The sequence below is a fragment of the Stenella coeruleoalba genome (genome assembly GCF_951394435.1).
Source record: "Stenella coeruleoalba genome assembly, chromosome: 15".
In the NCBI taxonomy this organism is placed as follows: Eukaryota; Metazoa; Chordata; class Mammalia; order Artiodactyla; family Delphinidae; genus Stenella; species Stenella coeruleoalba.
Genome location: NC_137161.1, coordinates 40,058,083 through 40,071,273, shown reverse-complemented (window position 1 = coordinate 40,071,273; position 13,191 = coordinate 40,058,083). Strand labels below are relative to the sequence as shown.

The following is a 13,191-nucleotide window of genomic DNA, read 5'->3' as shown; positions in this document are numbered from 1 at the left end:
TTGTACTGCTAGACCTAGGTCCAGGGTTTAGCATGGACTTAGACCCTAAGTTAACATTGGCTGTGAAAAGAAATTCCATCAAAATAGCTACTACTGCATGAAATTTACCATATAACCAATGTAATGCCCAAGTTGTGAGACACTGTCCAGGATTAGAATCATACACAGTGGAATAAAATTCTACTAAAACAAAATTCAAGGGGCAACCTCATTTAAAAGTTTTTCTGTAATGCAATTTGACTCTTTTTTAAAAAAAGTTAGTGTTGTATTCATGAATCCAGTGCTGCCACACACAGTTGTCTGGGGTTGAGTTGAAATCTGGCCTGGCTCCATTTGCCAAACCCATATAACCTGATGTGAGGCTGCATCTGGTTGGAGGAAGGGATAGCTTTTTCTAATATGCAGGAAGATTTTGTGTAGCCTCGCAATGGCCCTGTAGATAACTGTTACTGTGGATTAAAACTATTTGACTCGGGTTTTTCCCATCATTTAACATTGAGCTTACCACTATGGTAAAGGCTTGTGAAGTTGTATAAAAAATATAAAATGTAGTTAAAAATAAGGGGGACTTACCTGGCGGTCCAGTGGTTAAGACTCCGTGCTCCCAAGGCAGGGAGCATGGGTTCGATCCCTGGTTGGGGAACTAAGATCCCACATGCCGCACAGCATGGCCAAAAAATAAAATAAATGAATGAATGAATAAATAAATAAAATTGAATTAAAAAAAAAAGACACCTCCTCTAACTCCTCCCAGCAACCCTATCCCATAAAAAACAAAAAAACAAAAAAAAAAAACCCAAAAAACAAGTTAGGGTAATAAGCCATGAACACATAAATGAGGGGAAGAGTATCACAGGGTTAACCTGGGGGGTGTCTCCATGTAGAGAATCAAGACAGGGTAATATAAGGTGCTAATTATGTGGTGAGGACAACACAGACGAAAGTGTAGGAAGAAGTCACCTGAAAAGGATTCATGGATGATGAACTCCTAGAACTGGCCCCAGGAGGCCGGGAAAGGTGGGGAAGAAAGGAGTGTGAGCACAGACATGACAGTGGGGTTAGGCGTGGTGAGGGCTCGACACCTGCATGACTCTCACCTAGAGGGAAGTGTTCCTGATGTGCAGCGGGGCTGGATCGGCCAGGTGAGGCCAGGTCCCGAGGACCTTAAAATCTCTGTGTAGGAGTTCATGTTCGATCTGATAGAAAGGAGAGAACCCTTATGTATTCTTAAGTTGATCAATAAAATGATGTTTTAGGGGAGGGTTTATAAAGTAGATCTCAGGTTGTCCAAGACCATCTCTATAGGAGACCGACATTAGGGGCTGGAATGGTCCAGGCCATGGAGAGGAAATGGTGATTTTGAGGGAGGGGTCCATGGAGAAAGTGGAAATATTGATAGATTTTGCTGCTAGGAGTATGTAGCCCTCTGGGTCCAGTCAGGAGGTAGAAACCATACATTAGGTTAATCAGGAGGCGTTTAATATAAGGAATTGTTAACTATGATGAAAGAGTAACTGGAGGCTGTAAAGAAGCTCTCTGTGGTGCCCTAGATCTGAGAGTGTCCAGGGAAGGACATGCTTGGGAGGGGCTCAGACCTTGTTGGAGAAGGTGTGGTTCAGCAGGTAGCAGAGAAGTTCACTGGTTTGGCCTGGCTGGGACTGGTCTGGAGTTGCTGGGCAAACAATAGGCCACCCTCCGGAGTGCAGTGTAGATGGGGAACAGATAATCAGCACCTGGTGGCTGGGTATGCCGTGGGAGCCCAGCATCAAGGGGGCGTGCAGAGGACACAGAACTGCAGGACACACAGGCCACAGGGCCCCTGCAGAGGGGACGAATGCTCAGTGTGTGACCACCTGGGCCACAAGGGCTGTGTGCAGGCTGTGCAGGGCCTGGCCCAGGGAGTCCCGATGGGCACCTGTGTGTAACCACTGGGGACCTCTGGTTTCCATGTCGACAGGGCCCAGCCTGCCAGGTCACAGCAGGGCTGCGTCCTGGGCCTGTGTCTGGGGCAGACTTTACCAGATGTCCCACACCTACATTGACTCTTCTCCCCGGCCCATGGTGGACAGTGCAGGCAGGGTGCCTGTTGTAACTCTTTTAATGTTCTCTAACTCGGTTTAATGCCTGACTCCTCGCCCTCGTTCTGTTAGTCCTCTCCATGTAAGCCTGGCCTCCCCTCGTTCTGTTAGTCCGCTCCATGTAAGCCTGGCCTCCCCTCGTTCTGTTAGTCCGCTCCATGTAAGCCTGGTCTCCCCTCGTTCTGTTAGTCCGCTCCATGTACGCCTGGTCTCTCCTCGTTCTGTTAGTCCGCTCCATGTAAGCCTGGCCTCTCCTCGTTCTGTTAGTCCGCTCCATGTAAGCCTGGTCTCTCCTCGTTCTGTTAGTCCTCTCCATGTAAGCCTGGTCTCTCCTCGTTCTGTTAGTCCTCTCCATGTAAGCCTGGTCTCTTTTTACATGGCACTTTATATTTGTTTTGCTGCCATTTTGTCTTCGTTGGGTGGCATCTGGATTCCAGGGACTTTCTGTGTCACTGTGGAGGGACCATCTGGCTCATGGCCGCCCTCTTCCCTCTGTTGGCTTGTGCTGGGATGGGGCTCGTGCTCCACCTCCCCATGGGTCACTGGCCTCTCTCCCCGATGAATTCACTGTGGTGTCTGTGGTCTTGTTGTAACCTCTGGCTTCTGCAGTACACATAGCATCCACTGACAGCAGATGCTAGTGGTAATGGGGTCAGGTGGTCTGAAAACATAGAATAATAAGGGGATTGTCAAGCCCTCTTGGCCCAAGCATATCAGGCTACTTTTCTACTCTATTCCTAGAGAGCCTTACCGGCCTGAAGGTGGCATGGCAATGGGCAACGTACCTACCTGGCTTCCTGTTCCTTTAAGCCTCATCTGTTCTTGGATCCTCTGAATCTAGGGCTTTGTCACTGGCTCCTCTTTTTCTTCCACCCTCACCAGCTTGGGAAGAGGAACAGAAACCCATACCAGGAATCAATGCTTTTCTTCTAGTTTTCCCAAAAATGTCAAGGTGTCCAGTCACACCCCTACCCCAGCCCTACCCTTAGGATACTGGTGGGGACCTGGCTAAGCAAGGGTTGCCCCAAACTATTTACCAAAATTTAGGCTTTACCTGTTTAAAACACTTTTCATCTCAAAGCTGTCTCTACTTAGAATTTATGAAAATCCACTCAAGGATAAAATATAAGTTTTATAATATAAGCATGCAACTGGTGGGATAGATGGGGCATTCCAGGGATGGGAATAAAACTGAATTACTGGACTTCCCTGGTGGCGCAGTGGTTAAGAATCTGCCTGCCAATGCAGGGGACACAGGTTTGAGCCCTGGTCTGGGAAGATCCCACATGCCGTGGAGCAGCTAAGCCCGTGCGCCACAACTACTGAGCCTGCGCTCTAGAGCCTGCAAGCCACAACTGCTGAAGCCCGTGCACCTAGAGCCTGTGCTCCTCAACAGGAGAAGCCACTGCAATGAGAAGCCTGCACACCGCAACAAAGAGTAGGCCCCGCTCGCCGCAACTAGAGAAAGCCCGCCTGCAGCAGCAAAGACCCAATGCAGCCAAAAATAAAAAAATATAAATAAATACATAAATTTATTTAAAAAAAACTGAATTACTTCCTCAGATTTATAAGCATTGTTGCTTAGGCCTATAATACGTATTATGCCCTCTTAGGAAAGATTTTTAGGGTAGAGAGAGAAAGAAAAACACATTATAGGCAAGAAACAACTGGATTTATCTGAAGGAAGAACAGAGTGAATAACTAGAAAACATTTCAATATGAAGAGATTTTATACAGGTGCTTTCTTCCAGTTATTTCACCTGAGGTCATGAAAACATAGATAACGGTATGAACTACATGCATGCTGGTAAGAATCACTTGATGGCAAATTGTGAGCTGAGGAATGCATTAGGAATGGACTTTGAGGTCTGCCTTTGGTGATCTTTCAGAAAAAGGTTGATGTTGTTCATGTTACTACAGCTTCAAATATATCAGAATCAGACTTGGGTCTCCTTGTTCTTTTGTTTTAACAATTGCCATCGTGGAATGCTGTTTTTAAGGGAAACCAAATTCTTGGCCTGAACAGCTTGTGTAATTTATGTAATTTGCTATTAGTTGCCCAGCTATACCAGTTTCACCAGAGGTGAAAACTCGACATTCAGGAGAAGTTCACTTCCTGGGAACCCTGCAATGGGTGTGTGATGACGGCACATGGTAATTTTCTCCTTGTTGAGAGTGACCTGAACTCTTTACTGTGTCTGAAACCACAGATTCACTAGCTAGTTGTACATCTCCAGATTTGGGTCCATGCTGAGGAGTTCCTGAGCTCCACTCCTTTCTCTTCTGATGCTTTGTTGTCCTCTTTGTATAACTCTTGAAACTCCTCAGAGAGTTGGGCTGTAGTACTTCATTTTTCCACTGGATCCCATGACCTAATTCATATTGAACACTCATCTTAAAAATTCCAGACTCTTGGAAAGGAATCAGAAATTTCAGAACTCATCAACCCTGCTCACTAAATCGTTGAAGAAACATTTTGCAATAGTTCAGTGACTTGTCCAAAGTCACCTGGTTAGTCAGTGGGTGTTCATTCTGCAAGGTCACACTGCCCGCCCCCCCCACCTTTTTAAGCAAAATAAAATGTGGAATACAGAAAAACAGTGTCCTGGGAGTTAAGACAGCTGAGTTCCACTCTTAACTCTGTGTCTGACTCACTGAATCTATCAAGTTACTTAAGTTCTGTTTTGTTTTCTTAAAAAAAAAAGAAAAGACAAGAGACAGTTTCTAAATTCCTCCACCATGCTAAGTTTTATGAATTCTGTACCGTATTACACCTGTAAATATGTGGTTCTTTTTAATCAGGTGATTTGGGATTGGAAAAGCAAAAATTTCTGGGACCACTTGGGAACTATCAAGAAGCATGGATGATATTTACAAAGTGATTAGAATGAAATAAATTGAATTTACCAGGGACCTGGATGAGAAGCAAGGTCTGGTTCTTTCCTGTTTTAACAGTGATGAAATTAGTTGTTGGTTTTAGGACAAGCCTCTTTGTTCTCAGTTTCCTCGTGTATAAAACGAGGGGGCCTAGCTCGATGGTCCCCCAAATCCTTTCTAGCTCCAAAATTCTATTTGGTCCCTGGTTTGTTCACAGGCCAATCTAAACTGTGTGTGTGAAAGTACAGTCGTAAAGCAATTTAGTCCTTAGTTGAAACTATAAATTAAAGCTATTAAAGGTGGATCGGAAGTTTCTATTGAGGTGATTTGGTCGAAATCCTTTCTGGTGATGGCTGTGGTAAGCTAGCCACCTTTGTGGAAAGGCATCACGATACTCTTCCTTTCTTGCTTCCTTTGTTTTTTCTTAAACAAAAAAAAGATTTGCATAAATAATATATCTAGAGATTCTCACTGCAGTATATACTTAGAAACATTTTATATAATAATCAGGACAGACTTATTCTAAGACTCCGGTGGTTCTTCAGTCACAGTTCTGGTTTTCCTGCCCAGGCACTGGTTCCTGTGGCGGTTTCTGCTCATGAGGCTCTGCTCTGGTGCTGTGATTCTCTATATATGACTGTCTGTCTCTCCAGTTGTAGGGGAAGTTGTTTACCTTTTGATCTCACTTTTCTGATGGATCTAAGAAGAGTTGTTGATTTTTCAGTTTCTTTAACTTTTTACTTGTTAGGATAGAGCGGTGACCTCTGAAGTCATTACATGCTGGACCAGAAACCAGAAGTCTCCTCCGCAGTCTTTTTCCACCGGTTATTATCACATTAAAAATTTTTTTCTATAATCAAGGATTAAAAAAAATGATTTCCAGTTTTAATTTGTCTTTTTCTGATGAGTAAATTTTCAAATATAACTTGACCTTTTATATTAATCTGTGAATTATCTGCTAATAGCTTTAGACCATTTTTCTGTTGTACTGTTTGGGTGATTTTCTTTTAATTGACATTTAACTTTTATTAATGGTAAAATTACCTTAAATAAAATATTCTAAAATGACACAGCAATAACCATTTGTACAGAATTTTAAAATAACCCTCTCTTTTTGAGTGATGTTATGTTTGATATCTGTGACCTTCTGCAATAATGAGGGATTTTTAAAAAAGTAATTTTACACTGGATTAAATAATTTGTTTTTATGTATTTTTTCTAAAGTAGTCAGCAACTTATTAAAATAAAGATTTTTCCAGTTTTTTTTTGTAGTTTGAAACAAACTCTGAAATTATCTTAAGTGTAGGGTTCTTTTAAAAATCTATTTTTGATAAATGAGGCTTTAATGTGATAGAGTAAAATTGAAAGACATTTTGAAGATTAAAATGTTTTCATTTCCACTTGTATTACCATTATGCCAAGATCCAGAGCTTTGGTTTGACTTAATGTAGAAAGCATAAAACAGAATAAGCGATTTGTGCATTTTTTTTTTAAAAACCCACTGTTTGTGTAACGTACAAAATCCATAAAAATGGGTACTGTAAAAATAGTTCCTTAATAATACTTCATGCTAACCAGCTGATTATAGACTGAATGCTTAGTTAAGTAAGGAAAAGAAATAAATAGATTTCCTTTTTAGTCGAGCTTTTTAAATTACACACACACACACACACACACACACACACACACAGACACACACATATAAAAGCTCTTACAATGATTCAGATGTGACTTTTCCTATTCATGGTTATTTTTGAACAAACTTGGTTTCATGAATTATTCCTTTTTCATGCAAACTGTGGCTGCATGTGTGGTATGTGAACTTCAGGGTGGCATTATAGCTTACTGCCCAGTTCTCAACAAGTAATGTCATAGTACTTTTTTTAGTTGGTTTGGCTCTCTACTAAATATAATGGTTGATAAAACACTATCTGTAAAAACCAAATTTCCCTTTTCTTCTCTTTGAATTTCTAAGCTAACTTGTTGGTATCATCAACCTACAGTCTATGTGACTATTATTGAAAAATTCTATGTGGTATGTAGTATTACGATTAAAAAAAGAAGCTTTTGCTCTATGTTCTTTTATTTTATCCCTTTGGGGAATGCTTACACTCTTTCTGACATCATAGGTTTACTGTCAAATGCAGAATGCTATCAAAAATTGAGATTGAAGGGAGTCTACTCTTGTGGTTTTCTGCCAACTTGAGAAATTATATTTGATAAATATTTTCTTTTAATGACCAAATTCTTAGCTAAAACCCTGATAATTCATAAGCATTAGCTTTGATAGGAGGAACAAAAGTACATTGTCATTACACATTTTAACGTCTTATCTGAGGTCATATATTATGTTTCATGAGTTTCTTTATAATTTAGAAAACTTAAAATATATACTCATCTCTTTACCAGTAGTGCATTTTTGGATTTTTACAAGACTTTTCTCCTATTCTTCATGCACATTTCTTTTTTTCAAACACTAAAATCTTTTTCGTAAGAGAACGTATTTTTTTTAAACCAATTCAAAAAATTGGTTTATCCTCCTTCATTATCATAAACATTGTGATATATATAGCCTGTTGTACTTACATGTCCAAATTGCAAAATCAGGAAAATAATAAATTAGGCATCCCAAAGCATTATTTATCACTAATTCTTGGGCCTTAGGGTTTTATAAATACTTTCAGAATTTTTTTTTTTTTTTTTGCGGTACGCGGGCCTCTCACTGCCGTGGCCTCTCCCATTGCGGAGCACAGGCTCCGGACGCACAGGCTCAGCGGCCATGGCTCACGGGCCCAGCCGCTCCGAGGCCTGTGGGATCTTCCCGGACAGGGGCACGAACCCGTGTCCCCTGCATCGGCAGGCGGACTCTCAACCACTGCACCACCAGGGAAGCCCTTTCAGAATTTTTAACGTGTTTTTATTTAATAAATATTCATGAAAGTCATGAATGTACTTTGCTGGCTACTGTGACAGATACACAGATAAATACACCATATCAACCTTACTGTCAAGGAATTTGCAATCTAGGAGAAGAAAAAAGGCAAATGTACAGTAAATAAAAAGTAAGATGCAATAAGTTTCATACTAAAGTTCAGGAAATATAGGGGACTTCCATTCCTGGCAGTTTCATCAGATGGAGATCCTGGAACCTTTGACTGCAAATAATCTAACAATGCTGGACGAAATATTAATGGCAAAATCACATTTTCAAATGAATGGGTGAGAATCTTCGTTTAAGATTGTCCTAGTTATATGAAGCTCCCAGGGGCTTGACAGAAGTAAATGAAAATCCTTCCTGAAGCAATACTCTTTCAACTCAGATCTCAAAGAAGTGCTCAACTATGAATTCAAAATAAAAGCTTAAATTAAAATGAAACACACATGAAGTAGAGTTACCATGAGAGAAAGTATGTCAATAGAAACTTTAACCAGACTACAAAGACTTTAGATATTAGAATCACTAGGTAGAAAATATGAAATAAATATTTTAGACATTGCTGTTTTTAAGTAGGTATAATCATTTTGGAAAAATATTCATGAGAAGTGGAACACATGCATGCCCCACAACCCAGAAATCCTAGTCCTGACTACGAACATGTGCCCTGGGTGACACACACAGGAACATGTACAGCATGGCTTTTTCTTTTTTTTTTTTTTTTGCGGTACGCGGGCCTCTCACTGTTGTGGCCTCTCCCGTTGCGAAGCACAGGCTCCGGATGCGCAGGCTCAGCGGCCATGGCTCACGGGCCTAGCTGCTCCGCGGCATGTGGGATCCTCCCAGACCGGGGCACGAACCCGTGTCCCCTGCACCGGCAGGCGGACTCTCAACCACTGCGCCACCAGGGAAGCCCAGCATGGCTTTTTCTTAACAACAAAAAAATGGAAACCATTCTAACATCCATCAGGAGGAGAATACTGTGTGGCAGTGAAAATGAATGGATTACAAAGACACACATCCATATGAATAAACCTTAAAATCATAATACTAAGTTAAAAGTACAGTTCGCAAAGGACTGCAGTCAGTGTTGCCACAATTAATATAACTTTGCAAAACCAGACACTATTTCATTATACATGCACATATGGTAAGACTATAAAAGAGAGCAGGAAGTTATTGGAAAATAATTCAGGGTAGTGGTTTCCTTTGGGAGAGAATACCTAGGGAGTCTCAACGGTATTAGTAGTGTTGGATTTTTCTAGTTGTTTAGTGGATTAATGGACATTTGTTCTATTAATATGCTTCATAAATTATATGTTCCATATAATTCTTTTTGTGTTTTATGAAAAACTTCATAATTAAACTCTTAATATGGTAAAGTAGGAAAAGGAGAGTTCAAAAGAAGCAGAGGGGCTTCCCTGGTGGCACAGTGGTTGAGAGTCTGCCTGCCGATGCAGGGGACACGAATTCATGTCCCGGTCCAGGAAGATCCCACATGCCGCGGAGCAGCTGGGCCCGTGAGCCATGGCCACTGAGCCTGCGCGTCCGGAGCCTGTGCTCCGCAACGGGAGAGGCCACGACAGTGAGAGGCCTGCGTACTGCAGAAAAAAAAAAAAAAAAAGAAGAAGCAGAGGAAGAGGTGTCATATCTGGTAGATTGAGGAGAGTGTCATGAATGAGGTACCTTCAGGAGGGAAAATCTAGGACTGGTTTTGTGAGCAGCAAATGATCTGATTTAACAAGTGGACAGAGTATATTAGGGAGAGTGGTGTAATTATAAATGAAAAAGAAAACCCCAAAATTGGACCTACTGAAGTGGAGAGAGCCACATAAGGCTTTGGCAGTGGAGTGTTACAGTAGGATATGGGATGGATTGGAGGAGGGAGGCCCTGTAGGTGAAGCTACTAATTTGAAGGGCATGGCAATTAGAGAAACAGAGCTAGAGTGGATCAAAGGAGAGTTAGGTGCCAGAGACTACTCTCAAAGAGAGAATCTTTGAGATTCTTGATGTTGATTGAATGGGATGGATGCAGTGAAAGAGGCATCAAAGTAACTGGAGGTGTTTTTTTTTTAACTTTTAATTTTATATTGGAGTATAGCTGATTAACAGTGTTGTGTTAGTTTCAGGTGTCCAGCAAAGTGATTCAGTTATACATATACATGTATCTATTCTTTTTCAAATTCTTTTCCCATTTAGGTTGTTACATAATATTGAGCAGAGGTCCCTGTATTATACAGTAGGTCCTTGTTTTGAGTCTCCTGGACTTGGAATTACAAGGCCAATAAGAGATTATAAGAATGTCATGCATGGAACATTGGACATGTTCCATGGGGTTGATTTTGACTCGTATGTTGGCATAGAGGTGTTTGTAGGCAAGACAGTCAGTTGGATATATGGGCCTGGAGCTTGAGAGGGAAGTTGAGACTCTGGGCTTGTCTTCGGAATTTATGGTGTCTTTCACAGAATGAATGATCCCGCTGAGGAAGCCAGATCTGCTTGCACGTCATCTCCTCAAGGAAGTCTCTCCTAACCACCCTGCTTAAAATTTTAACTTCTCTTACTCTGGTTTGTGTTTCTTCTTGGCACTTGTTTTATTCTGTACTTTTTTATTATCGTCTCTCTTCAGCATGGCATAAACTCTATGAGAGCAGAGATTTTGACTGTTATTTTCCCCCATTTCTGTCTCCCTAGCAGCTAGAAGAGTGTCTAGCAAAGAGAACATTTGTGGAGTGAATGAATGAATGAGAAGGTAAAAACCTTAGAGGGTGTCTGCCCTCAGGGTGGGTGGAAAGAGTATCCTGTGAGGAGACAGGAAAGAGGGAGAAAAGATGCGACCGAGGAGGACACTCATCTGGAAGCCAAAGACAGAAGGAATTTTTTGAGATAACCAAGGAGTTTCCATGTGTTTAGAGATATAAAGGAATATCAAGAAAAACCTTTTAGGTCTAGGCATTTGGAGGGTATGAATCAACTTTCAAGCATGTGCAGTGGCAGGGTAAGAAAAGAACTTCACTCAGCAGCTGCAAAGAAGGAGGACCAGAAATGATAGTCTTTCAGTCTTGGCGACAAGCTAGGTGGGTTAGACTTCCATAGATGACTGGCATCGACAACTTTGCATGTAAACTATGCACCAACAGCACACAAACTTACTGAAGAATAATACTTTGCCTTTCATCTTTTTTCTTCTTTAACAGGAGTATATCTCATGGAGGGTCACCAAGTTGCAAAATCAATCATATTTTTTTTCCCCATGTGACATAAGATACATATATAGAATCCCAGAATATTTTTAAGTGTATAGAGATTTTACAAATCAGAATAAACTTGAGTGAGTGGAATGGGGACAAAAGGAAAGATAGCAAGTGACTACAAGGTTGACAATCATTTTAGAAATGTGTGTGGTTTTCTAAGGGCCTTTAGGAATGTTCTTTAGGAAGCTAATGGCAGAATTGAATGCTTTTTGCTTGTCTCTTTTTGGGGAGTTGTTGTGCTGAACTCTGAAATACCTCTTAGAGTGACATCCTTTTTTTTTTTTTTAATAGAGGCTTAAGAAATAATCATGTATCTCATTTAAAACAAGGTGCAGAAAGCTTGTGCTGTAAGCTAGGAGGTTGGAGAATAGGAAGAGTGATTGGTTAGATTATACTCAGTGGAATTGTTGAAAGTGGTAAGAATCTGAGATATTATTTTCTTTCTTTGGCCAAAATGAATGGTTAAAACTCCCATTTATTGACCCGGGTAATCATCATTTGAAAATAAATAGTTCATCTGCTTGTTAAATTGAATAACTCCCAAATTTGTTTTTACAGTGCATGTTGAATGTCATAAAGAGAATCATCACAATTTCCAAGAAACCCAGAGGTTACATTCTGTGAGGTGGCCTATGCCTTGTTCCTAAAGGAGAGTCTTGAGATAAAGCTGGGTCATCCTGTCCTAGGGAGCTCAATCATTTTTCTCTTCTTCCTCTCCTCTTACAAATAAGAAAAAAAGAAAAACTTGTGATTGTATTAAATTACTAACAGAATTGATCAGCAGCAGATTAACAAAATGGACTTATCAGAGTAAGTGGAAGTGGGTAGCCGGCAATAGAAGTGTGACTTTGTAGGGCTTTGTGCATTCACAGCCCACGCTGGTTTTCTCCCTCCGGCCTAGGTTTCCTGTTTACATAAGACCTCTAGTCTTCTCTTAGAGCCTGGAAATCCCATATATTTTGGATACTTGCAACTTTTGAAATAGCAGGGGATGACTGTGTCAACAACAGCAAATGTGTTCTTACTCAAGCCTTTTGGGAAACAAAGAAAAGACCATTTAAATTAGCTACCAAATTTTGATAACTGGAAATAATTTGGTAATATTATTTGGTTGGAAAGTAAATAATAAGCACAGTACTAAAAACGGAAAAACAAAACAAAACAACTCTGTAAGCAGTGTCATGTTACTTTAAAAAAACCCCATAGTTTTGTTGCTGGTCTATTTGATTTCAAAGGTGGCCAGATTTAGGGCCTGTGGACTTGATTATAAAGGTTGGTGCCATCACAGAATTAGGAGCTGCTGAGCTACTCACAATATGTACTTTATTTTGAATTTTATGTTAAAAGATGTTTATGAAGTATTAGGATTTAATTAAAACCACTCAAAGAATTTGTTTCATCCCATGCTGGGAAAAAAAAAAAAAAGAAAAAGAAAGATCTTTGTTTCCATATCAGAATTCTTTTTCCTCCAAAGGGTACTGATTAGGTGATCAAAAAGGGTTTTTGTCTGTTCCTTGCGCGGTGAGCACATGGAGAAAAATCACTAATATTAGTTACAGTAAACTCAGAGCACATAATTATAATGTTGCAAGAAGGAAAGGAAAATTAAATCATATGAAACTGAAGGCTGAGTTGTACATATACTGACTGATTAGTTTGAATAGGGCTTAAGTTACATTTGGTGGATGTGGGTAAAATAAAGAAATTCATAATTGTTATAATAGATTTTAGAATTGTTTTTATGGTTGTGAAGTTGCTTCCCCTCATTGTAACCTAATTTTTTAAAAGCCATCAGATATTTGAGAGTAACCATGACTTTTGAGCCTGTGAGAACCACATATTCATGAGGGAAGACTAGAGTGCATGTAAACAACATTATTCTGAACCTTCTGTGAATGTGGTAAAACCCAGTCCATTCATTAGCATTAATCGTGGGCAGCTCACGCTGAGGGCTTCTCACATGGACCATCTGAGGCTCAACGACACTGATGATTTTCTGGTATTTACCTAATTTCTGGGTTGATTTTCAGTTTCAGATTGGGTAAGC

At 40.4% G+C, this 13,191-nt stretch overlaps 1 protein-coding gene across 9 annotated transcripts in view; it reads left to right on the top strand.

The window, feature by feature from the left end:
- The window catches only part of TASP1 (taspase 1), a 244,122-nt gene that overhangs the window by 144,492 nt on the left and 86,439 nt on the right, over nt 1-13,191 (top strand). The window lies entirely within an intron of this gene.